Genomic DNA, 24,461 nt, shown 5'->3' on the forward strand with positions numbered 1-24,461 from the left:
GGTTACAGCAGTCCTCTCTGATGTCATAGAGAGGGCTCTGATGTCATAGAGAGGGCTCTGCTCACATATGTTATACTCCCAGTGGATATGCTAATACAAGTCTACGACACTAAAACTCGTGACAACAAGACAAGGGAGTCTATCTGTGGGAGTCCATCGAGGAAGGCCTGAGAGGAAGCCAGGGTACTTAGTACCTTCTCTTCCAGTTGTTTGTAGTGTTGCTGTCTTCTCTTGGCACATCAGTCTACTGAGTGCAATTAGCTACCCCTACTTCTGTTGGTTCATTAGCCCTCTTCCCCTCTACGGACCTATATCCCAATGTGCTTTCTCCCTATTCCCACACTCTCCCTATGAACAGACAGGTATCAGTAGTCCAATTTTAACTAGATAGCCTTAAAACAGACAGCTATTTACTCTATTACTAATAACAAGACAGATTCAGTCATAGGTACGAGGCCGCAGGCCGCCATTGGTGTGTGCATGTGTGTGTGAATGGGTGAATGAGAGGCCGTTGTAAAGCGCTTTGGATAAAGGCGCTATATAAGTCCAAATAGATCACAAGTAAAAAGTTCCATACAGGTTACAGCAGTCCTCTCTGATGTCATAGAGAGGGCTCTGATGTCATAGAGAGGGCTCTGCTCACATATGTTATACTCCCAGTGGATATGCTAATACAAGTCTACGACACTAAAACTCGTGACAACAAGACAAGGGAGTCTATCTGTGGGAGTCCATCGAGGAAGGCCTGAGAGGAAGCCAGGGTACTTAGTACCTTCTCTTCCAGTTGTGTGTAGTGTTGCTGTCTTCTCTTGGCACATCAGTCTACTGAGTGCACTTAGCTACCCCTACTTCTGTTGGTTCATTAGCCCTCTTCCCCTCTACGGACCTATATCCCAATGTGCTTTCTCCCTATTCCCACACTCTACCTATGAACAGACAGGTATCAGTAGTCCAATTTTAACTAGATAGCCTTAAAACAGACAGCTATTTACTCTATTACTAATAACAAGACAGATTCAGTCATAGGTACGAGGCCGCAGGCCGCCATTGGTGTGTGAATGTGTGTGTGAATGGGTGAATGAGAGGCCATTGTAAAGCGCTTTGGATAAAGGCGCTATATAAGTCCAAATAGATCACAAGTAAAAAGTTCCATACAGGTTACAGCAGTCCTCTCTGATGTCATAGAGAGGGCTCTGATGTCATAGAGAGGGCTCTGCTCACATATGTTATACTCCCAGTGGATATGCTAATACAAGTCTACGACACTAAGACTCGTGACAACAAGACAAGGGAGTCTATCTGTGGGAGTCCATCGAGGAAGGCCTGAGAGGAAGCCAGGGTACTTAGTACCTTCTCTTCCAGTTGTTTGTAGTGTTGCTGTCTTCTCTTGGCACATCAGTCTACTGAGTGCACTTAGCTACCCCTACTTCTGTTGGTTCATTAGCCCTCTTCCCCTCTACGGACCTATATCCCAATGTGCTTTCTCCCTATTCCCACACTCTCCCTATGAACAGACAGGTATCAGTAGTCCAATTTGAACTAGATAGCCTTAAAACAGACAGCTATTTACTCTATTACTAATAACAAGACAGATTCAGTCATAGGTACGAGCCCGCAGGCCGCCATTGGTGTGTGAATGTGTGTGTGAATGGGTGAATGAGAGGCCGTTGTAAAGCGCTTTGGATAAAGGCGCTATATAAGTCCAAATAGATCACAAGTAAAAAGTTCCATACAGGTTACAGCAGTCCTCTCTGATGTCATAGAGAGGGCTCTGATGTCATAGAGAGGCTCTGCTCACATATGTTATACTCCCAGTGGATATGCTAATACAAGTCTACGACACTAAGACTCGTGACAACAAGACAAGGGAGTCTATCTGTGGGAGTCCATCGAGGAAGGCCTGAGAGGAAGCCAGGGTACTTAGTACCTTCTCTTCCAGTTGTTTGTAGTGTTGCTGTCTTCTCTTGGCACATCAGTCTACTGAGTGCACTTAGCTACCCCTACTTCTGTTGGTTCATTAGCCCTCTTCCCCTCTACGGACCTATATCCCAATGTGCTTTCTCCCTATTCCCACACTCTCCCTATGAACAGACAGGTATCAGTAGTCCAATTTTAACTAGATAGCCTTAAAACAGACAGCTATTTACTCTATTACTAATAACAAGACAGATTCAGTCATAGGTACGAGGCCGCAGGCCGCCATTGGTGTGTGAATGTGTGTGTGAATGGGTGAATGAGAGGCCGCTGTAAAGCGCTTTGGATAAAGGCGCTATATAAGTCCAAATAGATCACAAGTATAAAGTTCCATACAGGTTACAGCAGTCCTCTCTGATGTCATAGAGAGGGCTCTGATGTCACAGAGAGGGCTCTGCTCACATATGTTATACTCCCAGTGGATATGCTAATACAAGACTATGACACTAAGACTTGTGACAACAAGACAAGGGAGTCTATCTGTGGGAGTCCATCGAGGAAGGCCTGAGAGGAAGCCAGGGTACTTAGTACCTTCTCTTCCAGTTGTTTGTAGTGTTGCTGTCTTCTCTTGGCACATCAGTCTACTGAGTGCACTTAGCTACCCCTACTTCTGTTGGTTCATTAGCCCTCTTCCCCTCTACGGACCTATATCCCAATGTGCTTTCTCCCTATTCCCACACTCTCCCTATGAACAGACAGGTATCAGTAGTCCAATTTTAGCTAGATAGCCTTAAAACAGACAGCTATTTACTCTATTACTAATCACAAGACAGATTCAGTCATAGGTACGAGGTCGCAGGCCGCCATTGGTGTGTGAATGTGTGTGTGAATGGGTGAATGAGAGGCCGTTGTAAAGCGCTTTGGATAAAGGCGCTATATAAGTCCAAATAGATCACAAGTAAAAAGTTCCATACAGGTTACAGCAGTCCTCTCTGATGTCATAGAGAGGGCTCTGATGTCATAGAGAGGGCTCTGCTCAAATATGTTATACTCCCAGTGGATATGCTAATACAAGTCTATGACACTAAGACTCGTGACAACAAGACAAGGGAGTCTATCTGTGGGAGTCCATCGAGGAAGGCCTGAGAGGAAGCCAGGGTACTTAGTACCTTCTCTTCCAGTTGTTTGTAGTGTTGCTGTCTTCTCTTGGCACATCAGTCTACTGAGTGCACTTAGCTACCCCTACTTCTGTTGGTTCATTAGCCCTCTTCCCCTCTACGGACCTATATCCCAATGTGCTTTCTCCCTATTCCCACACTCTCCCTATGAACAGACAGGTATCAGTAGTCCAATTTTAACTAGATAGCCTTAAAACAGACAGCTATTTACTCTATTACTAATAACAAGACAGATTCAGTCATAGGTACGAGCCTGCAGGCCGCCATTGGTGTGTGAATGTGTGTGTGAATGGGTGAATGAGAGGCCGTTGTAAAGCGCTTTGGATAAAGGCGCTATATAAGTCCAAATAGATCACAAGTAAAAAGTTCCATACAGGTTACAGCAGTCCTCTCTGATGTCATAGAGAGGGCTCTGATGTCATAGAGAGGCTCTGCTCACATATGTTATACTCCCAGTGGATATGCTAATACAAGTCTACGACACTAAGACTCGTGACAACAAGACAAGGGAGTCTATCTGTGGGAGTCCATCGAGGAAGGCCTGAGAGGAAGCCAGGGTACTTAGTACCTTCTCTTCCAGTTGTTTGTAGTGTTGCTGTCTTCTCTTGGCACATCAGTCTACTGAGTGCACTTAGCTACCCCTACTTCTGTTGGTTCATTAGCCCTCTTCCCCTCTACGGACCTATATCCCAATGTGCTTTCTCCCTATTCCCACACTCTCCCTATGAACAGACAGGTATCAGTAGTCCAATTTTAACTAGATAGCCTTAAAACAGACAGCTATTTACTCTATTACTAATAATAAGACAGATTCAGTCATAGGTACGAGGCCGCAGGCCGCCATTGGTGTGTGAATGTGTGTGTGAATGGGTGAATGAGAGGCCGCTGTAAAGCGCTTTGGATAAAGGCGCTATATAAGTCCAAATAGATCACAAGTAAAAAGTTCCATACAGGTTACAGCAGTCCTCTCTGATGTCATAGAGAGGGCTCTGATGTCACAGAGAGGGCTCTGCTCACATATGTTATACTCCCAGTGGATATGCTAATACAAGTCTATGACACTAAGACTCGTGACAACAAGACAAGGAAGTCTATCTGTGGGAGTCCATCGAGGAAGGCCTGAGAGGAAGCCAGGGTACTTAGTACCTTCTCTTCCAGTTGTTTGTAGTGTTGCTGTCTTCTCTTGGCACATCAGTCTACTGAGTGCACTTAGCTACCCCTACTTCTGTTGGTTCATTAGCCCTCTTCCCCTCTACGGACCTATATCCCAATGTGCTTTCTCCCTATTCCCACACTCTCCCTATGAACAGACAGGTATCAGTAGTCCAATTTTAGCTAGATAGCCTTAAAACAGACAGCTATTTACTCTATTACTAATAACAAGACAGATTCAGTCATAGGTACGAGGCCGCAGGCCGCCATTGGTGTGTGAATGTGTGTGTGAATGGGTGAATGAGAGGCCGTTGTAAAGCGCTTTGGATAAAGGCGCTATATAAGTCCAAATAGATCACAAGTAAAAAGTTCCATACAGGTTACAGCAGTCCTCTCTGATGTCATAGAGAGGGCTCTGATGTCATAGAGAGGGCTCTGCTCACATATGTTATACTCCCAGTGGATATGCTAATACAAGTCTACGACACTAAAACTCGTGACAACAAGACAAGGGAGTCTATCTGTGGGAGTCCATCGAGGAAGGCCTGAGAGGAAGCCAGGGTACTTAGTACCTTCTCTTCCAGTTGTTTGTAGTGTTGCTGTCTTCTCTTGGCACATCAGTCTACTGAGTGCAATTAGCTACCCCTACTTCTGTTGGTTCATTAGCCCTCTTCCCCTCTACGGACCTATATCCCAATGTGCTTTCTCCCTATTCCCACACTCTCCCTATGAACAGACAGGTATCAGTAGTCCAATTTTAGCTAGATAGCCTTAAAACAGACAGCTATTTACTCTATTACTAATAACAAGACAGATTCAGTCATAGGTACGAGGCCGCAGGCCGCCATTGGTGTGTGAATGTGTGTGTGAATGGGTGAATGAGAGGCCGTTGTAAAGCGCTTTGGATAAAGGCGGTATAAGTCCAAATAGATCACAAGTAAAAAGTTCCATACAGGTTACAGCAGTCCTCTCTGATGTCATAGAGAGGGATCTGATGTCATAGAGAGGGCTTTGCTCACATATGTTATACTCCCAGTGGATATGCTAATACAAGTCTACGACACTAAGACTCGTGACAACAAGACAAGGGAGTCTATCTGTGTGAGTCCATCGAGGAAGGCCTGAGAGGAAGCCAGGGTACTTAGTACATTCTCTTCCAGTTGTTTGTAGTGTTGCTGTCTTCTCTTGGCACATCAGTCTACTGAGTGCACTTAGCTACCCCTACTTCTGTTGGTTCATTAGCCCTCTTCCCCTCTACGGACCTATATCCCAATGTGCTTTCTCCCTATTCCCACACTCTCCCTATGAACAGACAGGTAGTGGGTAGTGGTGGTCTAGTGGATAGTGAGTTGGACTTGGGATCGGAAGGTTGTGAGTTCAAATCCCGCCTGAAGCCACACCACTACTAGTGTGCCCTTGGGTAAGGCACTTAGCCCTCAGTTACTCCAGGGGGAATGTCCCTGTAATTCGTAATTGTAAGTCGCTTTGGATAAAAGCGTCTGCTAAATGGCAAAATTATTTTAATTATTACAGGTATCAGTAGTCCAATTTTAACTAGATAGCCTTAAAACAGACAGCTATTTACTCTATTACTAATAACAAGACAGATTCAGTCATAGGTACGAGGCCGCAGGCCGCCATTGGTGTGTGAATGTGTGTGTGAATGGGTGAATGAGAGGCCGCTGTAAAGCGCTTTGGATAAAGGCGCTATATAAGTCCAAATAGATCACAAGTAAAAAGTTCCATACAGGTTACAGCAGTCCTCTCTGATGTCATAGAGAGGGCTCTGATGTCATAGAGAGGGCTCTGCTCACATATGTTATACTCCCAGTGGACATGCTAATACAAGTCTATGACACTAAGACTCGTGACAACAAGACAAGGGAGTCTATCTGTGGGAGTCCATCGAGGAAGGCCTGAGAGGAAGCCAGGGTACTTAGTACCTTCTCTTCCAGTTGTTTGTAGTGTTGCTGTCTTCTCTTGGCACATCAGTCTACTGAGTGCACTTAGCTACCCCTACTTCTGTTGGTTCATTAGCCCTCTTCCCCTCTACGGACCTATATCCCAATGTGCTTTCTCCCTATTCCCACACTCTCCCTATGAACAGACAGGTATCAGTAGTCCAATTTTAGCTAGATAGCCTTAAAACAGACAGCTATTTACTCTATTACTAATAACAAGACAGATTCAGTCATAGGTACGAGGCCGCAGGCCGCCATTGGTGTGTGAATTTGTGTGTGAATGGGTGAATGAGAGGCCGTTATAAAGCGCTTTGGATAAAGGCGCTATATAAGTCCAAATAGATCACAAGTAAAAAGTTCCATACAGGTTACAGCAGTCCTCTCTGATGTCATAGAGAGGGCTCTGATGTCATAGAGAGGGCTCTGCTCACATATGTTATACTCCCAGTGGATATGCTAATACAAGTCTATGACACTAAGACTCGTGACAACAAGACAAGGGAGTCTATCTGTGGGAGTCCATCGAGGAAGGCCTGAGAGGAAGCCAGGGTACTTAGTACCTTCTCTTCCAGTTGTTTGTAGTGTTGCTGTCTTCTCTTGGCACATCAGTCTACTGAGTGCACTTAGCTACCCCTACTTCTGTTGGTTCATTAGCCCTCTTCCTCTCTACGGACCTATATCCCAATGTGCTTTCTCCCTATTCCCACACTCTCCCTATGAACAGACAGGTAGTGGGTAGTGGTGGTCTAGTGGATAGTGAGTTGGACTTGGGATCGGAAGGTTGTGAGTTCAAATCCCGCCTGAAGCCACACCACTACTAGTGTGCCCTTGGGTAAGGCACTTAGCCCTCAGTTACTCCATGTCCCTGTAATTCGTAATTGTAAGTCGCTTTGGATAAAAGCGTCTGCTAAATGGCAAAACTTTTTTAATTATTACAGGTATCAGTAGTCCAATTTTAACTAGATAGCCTTAAAACAGACAGCTATTTACTCTATTACTAATAACAAGACAGATTCAGTCATAGGTACGAGGCCGCAGGCCGCCATTGGTGTGTGAATGTGTGTGTGAATGGGTGAATGAGAGGCCGCTGTAAAGCGCTTTGGATAAAGGCGCTATATAAGTCCAAATAGATCACAAGTAAAAAGTTCCATACAGGTTACAGCAGTCCTCTCTGATGTCATAGAGAGGGCTCTGATGTCATAGAGAGGGCTCTGCTCACATATGTTATACTCCCAGTGGATATGCTAATACAAGTCTATGACACTAAGACTCGTGACAACAAGACAAGGGAGTCTATCTGTGGGAGTCCATTGAGGAAGGCCTGAGAGGAAGCCAGGGTACTTAGTACCTTCTCTTCCAGTTGTTTGTAGTGTTGCTGTCTTCTCTTGGCACATCAGTCTACTGAGTGCACTTAGCTACCCCTACTTCTGTTGGTTCATTAGCCCTCTTCCCCTCTACGGACCTATATCCCAATGTGCTTTCTCCCTATTCCCACACTCTCCCTATGAACAGACAGGTATCAGTAGTCCAATTTTAACTAGATAGCCTTAAAACAGACAGCTATTTACTCTATTACTAATAACAAGACAGATTCAGTCATAGGTACGAGGCCGCAGGCCGCCATTGGTGTGTGAATGTGTGTGTGAATGGGTGAATGAGAGGCCGTTGTAAAGCGCTTTGGATAAAGGCGCTATATAAGTCCAAATAGATCACAAGTAAAAAGTTCCATACAGGTTACAGCAGTCCTCTCTGATGTCATAGAGAGGGCTCTGATGTCATAGAGAGGGCTCTGCTCACATATGTTATACTCCCAGTGGATATGCTAATACAAGTCTACGACACTAAGACTCGTGACAACAAGACAAGGGAGTCTATCTGTGGGAGTCCATCGAGGAAGGCCTGAGAGGAAGCCAGGGTACTTAGTACCTTCTCTTCCAGTTGTTTGTAGTGTTGCTGTCTTCTCTTGGCACATCAGTCTACTGAGTGCACTTAGCTACCCCTACTTCTGTTGGTTCATTAGCCCTCTTCCCCTCTACGGACCTATATCCCAATGTGCTTTCTCCCTATTCCCACACTCTCCCTATGAACAGACAGGTAGTGGGTAGTGGTGGTCTAGTGGATAGTGAGTTGGACTTGGGATCGGAAGGTTGTGAGTTCAAATCCCGCCTGAAGCCACACCACTACTAGTGTGCCCTTGGGTAAGGCACTTAGCCCTCAGTTACTCCAGGGGGAATGTCCCTGTAATTCGTAATTGTAAGTCGCTTTGGATAAAAGCGTCTGCTAAATGGCAAAATTATTTTAATTATTACAGGTATCAGTAGTCCAATTTTAACTAGATAGCCTTAAAACAGACAGCTATTTACTCTATTACTAATAACAAGACAGATTCAGTCATAGGTACGAGGCCGCAGGCCGCCATTGGTGTGTGAATGTGTGTGTGAATGGGTGAATGAGAGGCCGCTGTAAAGCGCTTTGGATAAAGGCGCTATATAAGTCCAAATAGATCACAAGTAAAAAGTTCCATACAGGTTACAGCAGTCCTCTCTGATGTCATAGAGAGGGCTCTGATGTCATAGAGAGGGCTCTGCTCACATATGTTATACTCCCAGTGGACATGCTAATACAAGTCTATGACACTAAGACTCGTGACAACAAGACAAGGGAGTCTATCTGTGGGAGTCCATCGAGGAAGGCCTGAGAGGAAGCCAGGGTACTTAGTACCTTCTCTTCCAGTTGTTTGTAGTGTTGCTGTCTTCTCTTGGCACATCAGTCTACTGAGTGCACTTAGCTACCCCTACTTCTGTTGGTTCATTAGCCCTCTTCCCCTCTACGGACCTATATCCCAATGTGCTTTCTCCCTATTCCCACACTCTCCCTATGAACAGACAGGTATCAGTAGTCCAATTTTAGCTAGATAGCCTTAAAACAGACAGCTATTTACTCTATTACTAATAACAAGACAGATTCAGTCATAGGTACGAGGCCGCAGGCCGCCATTGGTGTGTGAATTTGTGTGTGAATGGGTGAATGAGAGGCCGTTGTAAAGCGCTTTGGATAAAGGCGCTATATAAGTCCAAATAGATCACAAGTAAAAAGTTCCATACAGGTTACAGCAGTCCTCTCTGATGTCATAGAGAGGGCTCTGATGTCATAGAGAGGGCTCTGCTCACATATGTTATACTCCCAGTGGATATGCTAATACAAGTCTATGACACTAAGACTCGTGACAACAAGACAAGGGAGTCTATCTGTGGGAGTCCATCGAGGAAGGCCTGAGAGGAAGCCAGGGTACTTAGTACCTTCTCTTCCAGTTGTTTGTAGTGTTGCTGTCTTCTCTTGGCACATCAGTCTACTGAGTGCACTTAGCTACCCCTACTTCTGTTGGTTCATTAGCCCTCTTCCTCTCTACGGACCTATATCCCAATGTGCTTTCTCCCTATTCCCACACTCTCCCTATGAACAGACAGGTAGTGGGTAGTGGTGGTCTAGTGGATAGTGAGTTGGACTTGGGATCGGAAGGTTGTGAGTTCAAATCCCGCCTGAAGCCACACCACTACTAGTGTGCCCTTGGGTAAGGCACTTAGCCCTCAGTTACTCCATGTCCCTGTAATTCGTAATTGTAAGTCGCTTTGGATAAAAGCGTCTGCTAAATGGCAAAATTATTTTAATTATTACAGGTATCAGTAGTCCAATTTTAACTAGATAGCCTTAAAACAGACAGCTATTTACTCTATTACTAATAACAAGACAGATTCAGTCATAGGTACGAGGCCGCAGGCCGCCATTGGTGTGTGAATGTGTGTGTGAATGGGTGAATGAGAGGCCGCTGTAAAGCGCTTTGGATAAAGGCGCTATATAAGTCCAAATAGATCACAAGTAAAAAGTTCCATACAGGTTACAGCAGTCCTCTCTGATGTCATAGAGAGGGCTCTGATGTCATAGAGAGGGCTCTGCTCACATATGTTATACTCCCAGTGGATATGCTAATATAAGTCTATGACACTAAGACTCGTGACAACAAGACAAGGGAGTCTATCTGTGGGAGTCCATTGAGGAAGGCCTGAGAGGAAGCCAGGGTACTTAGTACCTTCTCTTCCAGTTGTTTGTAGTGTTGCTGTCTTCTCTTGGCACATCAGTCTACTGAGTGCACTTAGCTACCCCTACTTCTGTTGGTTCATTAGCCCTCTTCCCCTCTACGGACCTATATCCCAATGTGCTTTCTCCCTATTCCCACACTCTCCCTATGAACAGACAGGTATCAGTAGTCCAATTTTAACTAGATAGCCTTAAAACAGACAGCTATTTACTCTATTACTAATAACAAGACAGATTCAGTCATAGGTACGAGGCCGCAGGCCGCCATTGGTGTGTGAATGTGTGTGTGAATGGGTGAATGAGAGGCCGTTGTAAAGCGCTTTGGATAAAGGCGCTATATAAGTCCAAATAGATCACAAGTAAAAAGTTCCATACAGGTTACAGCAGTCCTCTCTGATGTCATAGAGAGGGCTCTGATGTCATAGAGAGGGCTCTGCTCACATATGTTATACTCCCAGTGGATATGCTAATACAAGTCTACGACACTAAGACTCGTGACAACAAGACAAGGGAGTCTATCTGTGGGAGTCCATCGAGGAAGGCCTGAGAGGAAGCCAGGGTACTTAGTACCTTCTCTTCCAGTTGTTTGTAGTGTTGCTGTCTTCTCTTGGCACATCAGTCTACTGAGTGCACTTAGCTACCCCTACTTCTGTTGGTTCATTAGCCCTCTTCCCCTCTACGGACCTATATCCCAATGTGCTTTCTCCCTATGCCCACACTCTCCCTATGAACAGACAGGTATCAGTAGTCCAATTTTAGCTAGATAGCCTTAAAACAGACAGCTATTTACTCTATTACTAATAACAAGACAGATTCAGTCATAGGTACGAGGCCGCAGGCCGCCATTGGTGTGTGAATGTGTGTGTGAATGGGTGAATGAGAGGCCGTTGTAAAGCGCTTTGGATAAAGGCGCTATATAAGTCCAAATAGATCACAAGTAAAAAGTTCCATACAGGTTACAGCAGTCCTCTCTGATGTCATAGAGAGGGCTCTGATGTCATAGAGAGGGCTCTGCTCACATATGTTATACTCCCAGTGGATATGCTAATACAAGTCTACGACACTAAGACTCGTGACAACAAGACAAGGGAGTCTATCTGTGGGAGTCCATCGAGGAAGGCCTGAGAGGAAGCCAGGGTACTTAGTACCTTCTCTTCCAGTTGTTTGTAGTGTTGCTGTCTTCTCTTGGCACATCAGTCTACTGAGTGCACTTAGCTACCCCTACTTCTGTTGGTTCATTAGCCCTCTTCCCCTCTACGGACCTATATCCCAATGTGCTTTCTCCCTATTCCCACACTCTCCCTATGAACAGACAGGTATCAGTAGTCCAATTTTAGCTAGATAGCCTTAAAACAGACAGCTATTTACTCTATTACTAATAACAAGACAGATTCAGTCATAGGTACGAGGCCGCAGGCCGCCATTGGTGTGTGAATTTGTCTGTGAATGGGTGAATGAGAGGCCGTTGTAAAGCGCTTTGGATAAAGGCGCTATATAAGTCCAAATAGATCACAAGTAAAAAGTTCCATACAGGTTACAGCAGTCCTCTCTGATGTCATAGAGAGGGCTCTGATGTCATAGAGAGGGCTCTGCTCACATATGTTATACTCCCAGTGGATATGCTAATACAAGTCTACGACACTAAGACTCGTGACAACAAGACAAGGGAGTCTATCTGTGGGAGTCCATCGAGGAAGGCCTGAGAGGAAGCCAGGGTACTTAGTACCTTCTCTTCCAGTTGTTTGTAGTGTTGCTGTCTTCTCTTGGCAGATCAGTCTACTGAGTGCACTTAGCTACCCCTACTTCTGTTGGTTCATTAGCCCTCTTCCCCTCTACGGACCTATATCCCAATGTGCTTTCTCCCTATTCCCACACTCTCCCTATGGACAGACAGGTATCAGTAGTCCAATTTTAACTAGATAGCCTTAAAACAGACAGCTATTTACTCTATTACTAATAACAAGACAGATTCAGTCATAGGTACGAGGCCGCAGGCCGTCATTGGTGTGTGAATGTGTGTGTGAATGGGTGAATGAGAGGCCATTGTAAAGCGCTTTGGATAAAGGCGCTATATAAGTCCAAATAGATCACAAGTAAAAAGTTCCATACAGGTTACAGCAGTCCTCTCTGATGTCATAGAGAGGGCTCTGATGTCATAGAGAGGGCTTTGCTCACATATGTTATACTCCCAGTGGATATGCTAATACAAGTCTACGACACTAAGACTCGTGACAACAAGACAAGGGAGTCTATCTGTGGGAGTCCATCGAGGAAGGCCTGAGAGGAAGCCAGGGTACTTAGTACCTTCTCTTCCAGTTGTTTGTAGTGTTGCTGTCTTCTCTTGGCACATCAGTCTACTGAGTGCACTTAGCTACCCCTACTTCTGTTGGTTCATTAGCCCTCTTCCCCTCTACGGACCTATATCCCAATGTGCTTTCTCCCTATTCCCACACTCTCCCTATGAACAGACAGGTAGTGGGTAGTGGTGGTCTAGTGGATAGTGAGTTGGACTTGGGATCGGAAGGTTGTGAGTTCAAATCCCGCCTGAAGCCACACCACTACTAGTATGCCCTTGGGTAAGGCACTTAGCCCTCAGTTACTCCAGGGGGAATGTCCCTGTAATTCGTAATTGTAAGTCGCTTTGGATAAAAGCGTCTGCTAAATGGCAAAATTATTTTAATTATTACAGGTATCAGTAGTCCAATTTTAACTAGATAGCCTTAAAACAGACAGCTATTTACTCTATTACTAATAACAAGACAGATTCAGTCATAGGTACGAGGCCGCAGGCCGCCATTGGTGTGTGAATGTGTGTGTGAATGCGTGAATGAGAGGCCGTTGTAAAGCGCTTTGGATAAAGGCGCTATATAAGTCCAAATAGATCACAAGTAAAAAGTTCCATACAGGTTACAGCAGTCCTCTCTGATGTCATAGAGAGGGCTCTGATGTCATAGAGAGGGCTCTGCTCACGTGTGTTATACTCCCAGTGGATATGCTAATACAAGTCTATGACACTAAGACTCGTGACAACAAGACAAGGGAGTCTATCTGTGGGAGTCCATCGAGGAAGGCCTGAGAGGAAGCCAGGGTACTTAGTACCTTCTCTTCCAGTTGTTTGTAGTGTTGCTGTCTTCTCTTGGCACATCAGTCTACTGAGTGCACTTAGCTACCCCTACTTCTGTTGGTTCATTAGCCCTCTTCCCCTCTACGGACCTATATCCCAATGTGCTTTCTCCCTATTCCCACACTCTCCCTATGAACAGACAGGTATCAGTAGTCCAATTTTAACTAGATAGCCTTAAAACAGACAGTTCTATATCGTGGAGCTCCGTCCCATAGGGGAGCTCTGCTCCTATTGGTTTACCCGCTACCTTAAGTAGCCAATGACTGAATTTTTCAATGCCTGCGCCCGCCTGGGGTGCTATATAAAGGGGCGTACTTCGCTCCATCATTCTCCCAAAAAGTTCAGCACGGGTTTATATCTGAAGACTGAGAAGGACGACTACTAAGACTGGAGGACCCGCCAGACTTTTCCCTTCAAGATGGATCGTCCGCCGCCTATGGAGAAGTTCCTCCGGGACGCCTGCCGCTGCGACTTCCAAGCAGCGGAGGACACTTTTCAGCGGAGGAGACTTTTCCCTTCAGCGATGGATCGTCCGCCGCCGACCACGAAGAAGTTCCTCCGGGACACCTGCCTCTGCGATTTTCTAGCAGCGGAGGACAAGCAAGAACGGCGTTCTGGGCAGGCACCTCCCCAAGTAGGGATGGTCCCGCCCGCTCAGCCGGCCCTGACATCACGCCGCCCTCACCCAGCAAAATGAGTGGTCGGTGCCGGTGTCAGAATCAGAAAGCTCTGAGCACGTGCTCCCCGCCCTCGCCGCCCCATCTCGGTGCGCAGGTGGCGGCAGCGGCGAATAACATCGCCGTGTTTAACGCCGCCATTGCGAAGACCGTCAACGACTGCGAAACGGAGGTTTCGGCGTGATGCGGCACTGGCTCTACCTCTAAACGACGGAGCCATGCCCCACTCGGCATCCCCAGCCCCCGCCGCTGACCACTGGGAGGGCCCGCTACGGCCCCCCACGGCAGCGTGGCCCGGTTTCACTGGCGGAGGGGTCGGTAATGACCCCACCACCGGTTTCCTCTTCATGGCTGCTACCTCATAAAGAGGCAAAAGAAGGAAAATCCCCACCTTACTTTTCAGTAAAGGAGATTTTTCCCATGTTATCTACCGGAGCGGAGACCCACCTGCCTTGTCGGAGCGTGGTCCAATCGCTACCGGTTAGAAACAAGGCGGAGACTGGCCCAGCTTACCAGCGTGTGGCCAGCTCTCTGCCTAGCGGACTAACCCCTATCACGACACAAAGGGGGTTAAACACCCCTGTCTGTAGCCGTATGGAGGGACCGTTATTTACATCAAAAACTCCTCCATGTCTATCAAGACCTGGCCCAGCTCATGAGCGTGCGGCCGGTTTTTTGGTTATCAGGCATAATAAACCTACGTCGATAAAGGGCATTGTTACTCAAAACAAGCACTCTTTACAGACGGCAAACCATCCCTAAGAAGGATTTTCCATGGTATCTACCAGAGCGGAGACCCACCTGCCTTGTCAGAGTGTGGTCGAATCGCTACCGGTTAGAAACAAGGCGGAGACTGGCCCAGCTTACCGGCGTGTGGCCAGCTCTCTGCCTAGCGGACTTACCCCTATCACGACACGAGGCGGGTTAAACACCCCTGTCTGTAGCCGTATAGAGGGACCGTTATCTACCAGAGCAGAGATCGACCTGCCTTGTCAGAGTGTGGTCAACTCGCTACCGGTTAGAAACAAACCGGAGACTGGCCCAGCTTACCGGCGTGTGGCCAGCTCTCTGCCTAACGGACTTACCCCTATCACGACACGTAGCGGGTTAAACACCCCTGTATGTAGCCGTATAGAGGGGTCGTTATGTACATCAAAAACCCCTCCATGTCTATCAAGACCTGGCCCAGCTCATGAGCGTGCGGCCGGTTCTTTGATTATCAGGCATAATAAACCTGCGTCAATAAAGAGCATTGTTACACATAACAAACACTCTTTACAGACGGCAGCCCATCCCTTTCGAAATGACCCCACCTTGGGCTGTGCCACCTCCTCGGTGTGCAGCGGCGGCTGGGATCATACAGAAATTCAAGTTTTTTCTGTCGACTGCACCACAACAGACGGTCCAGCCGCTGTCGTTGCGTTATGCAGAATGACTAGAAGGGACAGGTATTCTGTCGGGCTGGCTAGACAGGACATTGAGGAGGGGATATGCACTACAGTTCATTCAGCCTCCTCTGCCCTTCAGGGGCGTGAGAGAGACTGTTTTTTTGTCCTGCCCGATAAAGACACGTGCGCTCCAGGAGGAGATTACGAATCTCCTAACAAAGGGCGCAGTGACATTGGTTCCGAGGGACCAGTGGGACATGAGATGGTACTCCCCGTATTTCCTTGTCCCAAAGAATTCGGGAGACATGAGACCCATACTAGATTTCAGGGTCCTCAACGAGAGAGTGGCGAAACGCCCCTTTCGTAGATACCTGAGGGTCGCGTATTTCGTGTGCCAATCACAGAGTGGCACAGGAAATTCCTACGTTTTGCTTTCCAAGGGAAGGTTTACGAGTACACGCGCCTGCCCTTCGGGTGCACGCTTGCTCCTCGTTTTTTCTCCAAATGCGTGCAGACAGCACTCGAACCACTGAGGCGAAACGAGATACGCATATTAGCATATCTCGACGACCTACTGGTCTTGGCCCAATGCCCAAATCGAGCCATTCGGGACGCAACCTCACTGGTGCAGCACCTCACTCAGCTGGGGTTAGCTGTAAACTGGACAGAGAGTGCTCCGTGGCCGGCTCAACAGTTTTCCTATCTAGGCATTCAGTTGGATACTGCCGAGATGAGGGCCAGTTTATCTGCACCATGGAGAGCGACACTGACGTCAGCTCTCCGGGTGTGTCGAGTGACAAATACAATCACCGCTCTGTCAAGGATGTCCTTACTAGGACTGATGTCTGCAGCCCATGTAGTGGTCCCCTTAGGCCTGTTACACATGCGCAGACTGCAGAGGCGGTTCGCACGACTGCGACGGGTTCCAGTGAGACGCCGTCGCAAGTTGATTGTAATACAGAGATCGGTCAAAACCGACCTGAGCTACTGGAGAGACCCGCGCGTCATCGCGCGCGGAGTCGCCTGAGTTCGCTGAAAGCTCTCCACATTCCAGGTCTGCTCAACGAAGGAGCAGATCTGTTATCACGGGGAGGCCCGAGGGACGACGACTGGAGGTTAGCACCCTCCATTGTGTCGCTGATTTGGGCACGGTTCGGGCAAGCAGAAGTGGTTCTGTTTGCGTCACGGACGAATGCGCAGTGTCGCCTTTGGTTCTCCCTGCGCGAACAGGACAACCCGCCATTGGGAGTCGATACATTCGCACACCACCCATGGCCGAGGGTCCTGTTATACGCGTTCCCACCCCTGACATCTATCCTCCCACTGTTGGCACGAGTGAGGTCAGAGAGGCTAGAGTTAATTCTTGTAGCCCCAGACCGCCCCGGATCCCCGTGGTTTCCGGAACTGATGGAGATGTTGGTAGAGGGCCCATGGCCCATACCTCATCGACAAGATGCACTCTCTCAAGCCGGAGGCTTGGTGAAGGGGCCGCCTATGAGGGGGGGCCCCTCATGGCCTGGTTACTGAGAGGGATTGTTAGAACGCAGGGGTCTGATAGACGCGGTCATTCAGACCATTCAGAGTGCGCGCGCGCAATCCACTGCAAAGGGATATGCGGCGTGCTGGCGAGTTTTACACAGTGGTGTGAGGGACAGGACGTTGACCCAGTCTGCGGTCGGGTCGAAACGTTCTTGTGCTTCTTACAGTCGCTGTTGACAAGGGATTGGCGGCGGGAACTATTAAAGTTTACGCGGCTGCCATCTCAGCTTGCCATGAGGGTTTTGCGACAACGACACTGTTCAGTCATATGAGGGAGCGTGCAATTGGCATGCTGACTCCAGGAATGTCCACCAGAGCTGTTGCCGGTGAATTGAAAATGTATTTCTCTACCATAAACCATCTCCAAAGTCGTTTCCAATTCCAATTCTCGGACACACCTTTGGAGACGGCTTATGGTAGAGAAATGAACATTCAATTCACGGGCAACAGCTCTGGTGGACATTGCTGCCAATTGCACGCTCCCTCAAAACCTGCGACATCTGTGGCATTGTGCTATGTGATAAAACTGCACATTTTAGAGTGGCCTTTTATTGTGACCAGCCTACTGAACAGTACTTCCTTAAAACAAAACAAAAAGATCTATTTAGATACCCAGACAAAGATACTTGACTGATTTGAAGAATCAATCCTTCAGTGAATTCCTCTGGTGCCTGGTAGGAGGGTGGGTGGTCTTACCAGGGGCATGGTCTCAGCAAGAGGGTCCTTGATCTGCAACTGCATTGCCTCCATGGAGATCTGCGTGTGAGGGTCGGCGAAAACAAGCTGTCGCCTGCGACCCTGTCTCTTAGGAGAGGGGACAACTTCGGGGAGCTAGGTGTCGGAGAGAAGGAGGTAGAAAAGGATGTAGCGGCAGAGTGGAATGTTAGAGGTAGAGAGGAGAGAAAGGATGTAGAGGCAGAGAGAAGGAGGGAGGATGTAGAGGCAGAGAGAAGGAGGGAGAGGATGTAGAGGCAGAGAGAAGGAGAGAGAGGATGTAGAGGCAGAGAGAAGGAGGGAGAGGATGTAGAGGCAGAGAGAAGGAGGGAGGATGTAGAGGAAGAGAGAAGGAGGGAGAGGATGTAGAGGCAGAGAGAAGGAGAGAGGATGTAGAGGCAGAGAGAAGGAGGGAGAGGATATAGAGGCAGAGAGAAGGAGAGAGAGGATGTAGAGGCAGAGAGAAGGAGAGAGAGGATGTAGAGGCAGAGAGAAGGAGGGAGAGGATGTAAAGGCAGAGAGAAGGAGGGAGAGGATGTAGGGGCAGAGAGAAGGAGAGAGGATGTAGAGGCAGAGAGAAGGAGAGAGAGGATGTAGAGGCAGAGAGAAGGAGGGAGAGGATGTAGAGGCAGAGAGAAGGAGGGAGAGGATGTAGAGGCAGAGAGAAGGAGGGAGAGGATGTATAGGCAGAGAAAAGGAGGGAGGATGTAGAGGCAGAGAGAAGGAGGGAGAGGATGTACAGGCAGAGAGAAGGAGGGAGGATGTAGAGGCAGAGAGAAGGAGAGAGGATGTAGAGGCAGAGAGAAGGAGGGAGAGGATGTAGAGGCAGAGAGAAGGAGAGAGAGGATGTAGAGGCAGAGAGAAGGAGAGAGAGGATGTAGAGGCAGAGAGAAGGAGAGAAAGGATGTAGAGGCAGAGAGAAGGAGAGAGAGGATGTAGAGGCAGAGAGAAGGAGAGAGAGGATGTAGAGGCAGAGAGAAGGAGGGAGAGGATGTAGAGGCAGAGAGAAGGAGGGAGGATGTAGAGGCAGAGAGAAGGAGGGAGAGGATGTAGAGGCAGAGAGAAGGAGAGAGGATGTAGAGGCAGAGAGAAGGAGGGAGAGGATGTAGAGGCAGAGAGAAGGAGAGAGAGGATGTAGAGGCAGAGAGAAGGAGGGAGAGGATGTAGAGGCAGAGAGAAGGAGGGAGGATGTAGAGGCAGAGAGAAGGAGAGAGAGGATGTAGAGGCAGAGAGAAGGAGGGAGGGGATGTAGATGCAGAGAAGGAGAGAGAGGATGTAGAGGCAGAGAGAAGGAGAGAGGATGTAGAGGCAGAGAGAAGGAGGGAGAGGATGTAGATGCAGAGAAGGAGAGAGAGGATGTAGAGGCAGAGAGAAGGAGAGAGGATGTAGAGGCAGAGAGAAGGAGAGAGAGGATGTAGAGGCAGAGAGAAGGAGAGAGAGAATGTAGAGGCAGAGAGAAGGAGGGAGAGGATGTAGAGGCAGAGAGAAGGAGGGAGAGAAAAAATATACATCTACAAACAAAGCTGTGTGTATGCATGGTTGATGAATGAGGCCTATTGAGACACGACAGCGAGTCTGTGACGGTAATAGTATAAGCGTGTAACTGGCGACCGTGAAAAGAAATAAACAACCGTCAAACACTTTATTACATACATTTCCGCCTATCTATCAAACTGTCTCCACCCCCTCTAGCACACTATCTCCCTTCTAGCCCTTCCAATCCTCTCCAACCTGAATTTTTTTGTTAATTTGTAATAATAATAAAAAATACAATTACTAATAATAAAGTGTTATAAAGTGTTATTTAACAGTTATTGGAATGTTTGTGTCCAGGTAGAAGACTGGAAATCTGGAAATTAATAAATTCTTTATTCACGATGTGTCCTATTCTCCAAAAAAGAAAAGAAAAAGAAAAGTGCTTCCTCTTTTCTTTCACTGTGCTCACCGCATAACTCACTGGGAACTTCAGAGTGTATATCTGGTACATCATTGTTGTGACGGTAAGACTGTGTGTATATATGAATGGCTGAAACGAGGGCTACGACTATTACCAAGTCTATCGCTGGGTTTATCCGCAAAGACCTTTGCCCGTACAGTGTAGTCGAAAACGACATAACACTGGCACCAATATATGAAATACTGTGTCAAAAATATTTAACTGAAACGGCTATTCGAGTGTTGTATGTAGTTCTTCCTTTAAACATTTTAACTCCTGCTTTCTGGGCAGTTAAGCCTTCTGGCACTTTATTTTGTATGAATGATGGCAGACACACATGGACAAGTTGCAGAAGAGTAACCTTAGATAGTCTATTAGGCTAGGCTGATGACTGTAACTGTCTCCATTTCTCTCTCTCACACACACACACACACACACACACACACAAGCACAAACACACACACGCACAAACAAACACACATACACACACCTCTCCACAAGAGCTCTCCGGCGCTCTCTCCGGCGCTCTCTCCGGCGCTCTGTCCGGTGTTCTCTCTGGCCCTCTCTCTGGCGATCTCTCTGGCGCTCTCTCTGGCGCTCTCTCTGGCGCTCTCTCTGGCGCTCTCTCCGGTGTTCTCTCTGTCCCCTTCTCTGACTCTTCCTCTCTCTCTGAGGAGTACGGGGCCTCTAGTGGCATCTCCATGGGCTGGCCCGTTTCCTTGTCCAGCAGCCACACACTGTCCCCCACCACCACCGTGTCCTTCAGCCTGGACATGCACACACACACACACACACACACACACACACACACACACACACACACACACACACACACATAATGGTGGGTACTATCTTAATAACCATCTAGCTTCCTCATTTATTGTAATCAGAAAACACACACAACAAAAATGAAGACTGTTCAAGTCCTAGCTGGACTTGAACAGTGACCACAGCCCTTGTGGCAGTAAGATCCGCCTGTGAAAGGGTCCCAGGGGACTTACTGGTCAATAGATGTCATGGCTCCCTCCTGGTCCCTTGTTCTCCGCGTCTCTCCCTCTCTCTCCCTTTCCCTCTTCTCAATCACTGCGTCTGTCACACACACACACACACACACACACAACTTTTCACTCCTTTCACGCTAACAAATGTCCATATCGATCGCCTGTCATTACTTAGAGAATCCTACTATCCTCTCTCAGCTCTCTTACCCCAGTCGAATTGGTCTGGCTGCTCCAGAAGCAAGTCGATCACTCTGCCTGTGGCTTCAGTTAGCTCCGCTCCCTCAAACTGATGGAGAGAGAGAGGGAGAGAGAGATAAGTAACCATAAAAAACCCAGCTCAACACTCTTGTCTTGAGCCATTCAGTGGGGAACAGTATCCTTACGTCAACATCAACGAAATACAACATCAAAATATAAAACACAATTTTGGATAAAAACAGTGCTAATAACTTAGTGAATCTTGATTTATTATTCAGCACAGTCTATGGCGGTGGTGGGTAAGGCTAAAACGTTCATCCTACGTTATTTGGCGTTCAGGAGACCTGTAAAGAATGGGATGGGTAATGTTTTGTATCTTGCTGTTCTTGTTTTGGGGATCTCGAGTTGGGTAGTTTCTGATTTGGCGATTTGATATTTCGGCTCTGGTAGGTGGCAGCCAGGTTCTGAAGGGGGAATTCAGAAGACCCAAGGCAAAGTCCTTGCACAGTGTATTTCTTCTGTCTTAAGTATGTTGCATCAGGTAAGGGACTACTGTTGTTATCAGGCCAAGAACCCACTGGTCTGATCCCATAACGTTAATGGGAGACTGTGGTATCAGTCAATTATTCAGTGCAGGAGTGCCCGTGTGTTTGGCTTGGTAGGCCAAAATGAACCCTGAGTGGTTAACTGTGGGCCAAAAAACCCTGACCATCCATTATCAATACCACCCCCCCCCTTCCAAAAAAGCAATATCCTAAAATGTTGGCTACAACGAATACTTGAAATTGTCCATTTGGAGTGCAATTATTCATATTATGATTGTATTACTAGTGACTAGTAGTGACCACTACTAGACCACATATGTGACATAATCAGACTTTTCTTTAGAAAAATGTGAATACAATGTGAATACAATTCCTCGTAGAGGCAGAGAGAAGGAGGGAGAGGATGTATAGGCAGAGAAAAGGAGGGAGGATGTAGAGGCAGAGAGAAGGAGGGAGAGGATGTACAGGCAGAGAGAAGGAGGGAGGATGTAGAGGCAGAGAGAAGGAGAGAGGATGTAGAGGCAGAGAGAAGGAGGGAGAGGATGTAGAGGCAGAGAGAAGGAGAGAGAGGATGTAGAGGCAGAGAGAAGGAGAGAGAGGATGTAGAGGCAGAGAGAAGGAGAGAAAGGATGTAGAGGCAGAGAGAAGGAGAGAGAGGATGTAGAGGCAGAGAGAAGGAGAGAGAGGATGTAGAGGCAGAGAGAAGGAGGGAGAGGATGTAGAGGCAGAGAGAAGGAGGGAGGATGTAGAGGCAGAGAGAAGGAGGGAGAGGATGTAGAGGCAGAGAGAAGGAGAGAGGATGTAGAGGCAGAGACAAGGAGGGAGAGGATGTAGAGGCAGAGAGAAGGAGAGAGAGGATGTAGAGGCAGAGAGAAGGAGGGAGAGGATGTAGAGGCAGAGAGAAGGAGGGAGGATGTAGAGGCAGAGAGAAGGAGAGAGAGGATGTAGAGGCAGAGAGAAGGAGGGAGGGGATGTAGATGCAGAGAAGGAGAGAGAGGATGTAGAGGCAGAGAGAAGGAGAGAGGATGTAGAGGCAGAGAGAAGGAGGGAGAGGATGTAGATGCAGAGAAGGAGAGAGAGGATGTAGAGGCAGAGAGAAGGAGAGAGGATGTAGAGGCAGAGAGAAGGAGAGAGAGAATGTAGAGGCAGAGAGAAGGAGGGAGAGGATGTAGAGGCAGAGAGAAGGAGGGAGAGAAAAAATATACATCTACAAACAAAGCTGTGTGTATGCATGGTTGATGAATGAGGCCTATTGAGACACGACAGCGAGTCTGTGACGGTAATAGTATAAGCGTGTAACTGGCGACCGTGAAAAGAAATAAACAACCGTCAAACACTTTATTACATACATTTCCGCCTATCTATCAAACTGTCTCCACCCCCTCTAGCACACTATCTCCCTTCTAGCCCTTCCAATCCTCTCCAACCTGAATTTTTTTGTTAATTTGTAATAATAATAAAAAATACAATTACTAATAATAAAGTGTTATAAAGTGTTATTTAACAGTTATTGGAATGTTTGTGTCCAGGTAGAAGACTGGAAATCTGGAAATTAATAAATTCTTTATTCACGATGTGTCCTATTCTCCAAAAAAGAAAAGAAAAAGAAAAGTGCTTCCTCTTTTCTTTCACTGTGCTCACCGCATAACTCACTGGGAACTTCAGAGTGTATATCTGGTACATCATTGTTGTGACGGTAAGACTGTGTGTATATATGAATGGCTGAAACGAGGGCTACGACTATTACCAAGTCTATCGCTGGGTTTATCCGCAAAGACCTTTGCCCGTACAGTGTAGTCGAAAACGACATAACACTGGCACCAATATATGAAATACTGTGTCAAAAATATTTAACTGAAACGGCTATTCGAGTGTTGTATGTAGTTCTTCCTTTAAACATTTTAACTCCTGCTTTCTGGGCAGTTAAGCCTTCTGGCACTTTATTTTGTATGAATGATGGCAGACACACATGGACAAGTTGCAGAAGAGTAACCTTAGATAGTCTATTAGGCTAGGCTGATGACTGTAACTGTCTCCATTTCTCTCTCTCACACACACACACACACACACACACACAAGCACAAACACACACACGCACAAACAAACACACATACACACACCTCTCCACAAGAGCTCTCCGGCGCTCTCTCCGGCGCTCTCTCCGGCGCTCTGTCCGGTGTTCTCTCTGGCCCTCTCTCTGGCGATCTCTCTGGCGCTCTCTCTGGCGCTCTCTCTGGCGCTCTCTCTGGCGCTCTCTCCGGTGTTCTCTCTGTCCCCTTCTCTGACTCTTCCTCTCTCTCTGAGGAGTACGGGGCCTCTAGTGGCATCTCCATGGGCTGGCCCGTTTCCTTGTCCAGCAGCCACACACTGTCCCCCACCACCACCGTGTCCTTCAGCCTGGACATGCACACACACACACACACACACACACACACACACACACACACACACACACACACACACACACACACACACATAATGGTGGGTACTATCTTAATAACCATCTAGCTTCCTCATTTATTGTAATCAGAAAACACACACAACAAAAATGAAGACTGTTCAAGTCCTAGCTGGACTTGAACAGTGACCACAGCCCTTGTGGCAGTAAGATCCGCCTGTGAAAGGGTCCCAGGGGACTTACTGGTCAATAGATGTCATGGCTCCCTCCTGGTCCCTTGTTCTCCGCGTCTCTCCCTCTCTCTCCCTTTCCCTCTTCTCAATCACTGCGTCTGTCACACACACACACACACACACAACTTTTCACTCCTTTCACGCTAACAAATGTCCATATCGATCGCCTGTCATTACTTAGAGAATCCTACTATCCTCTCTCAGCTCTCTTACCCCAGTCGAATTGGTCTGGCTGCTCCAGAAGCAAGTCGATCACTCTGCCTGTGGCTTCAGTTAGCTCCGCTCCCTCAAACTGATGGAGAGAGAGAGGGAGAGAGAGATAAGTAACCATAAAAAACCCAGCTCAACACTCTTGTCTTGAGCCATTCAGTGGGGAACAGTATCCTTACGTCAACATCAACGAAATAC

This window comes from Nansenia antarctica, assembly GCF_963989245.1.
Source record: "Nansenia antarctica genome assembly, chromosome: 7".
In the NCBI taxonomy this organism is placed as follows: Eukaryota; Metazoa; Chordata; class Actinopteri; order Argentiniformes; family Microstomatidae; genus Nansenia; species Nansenia antarctica.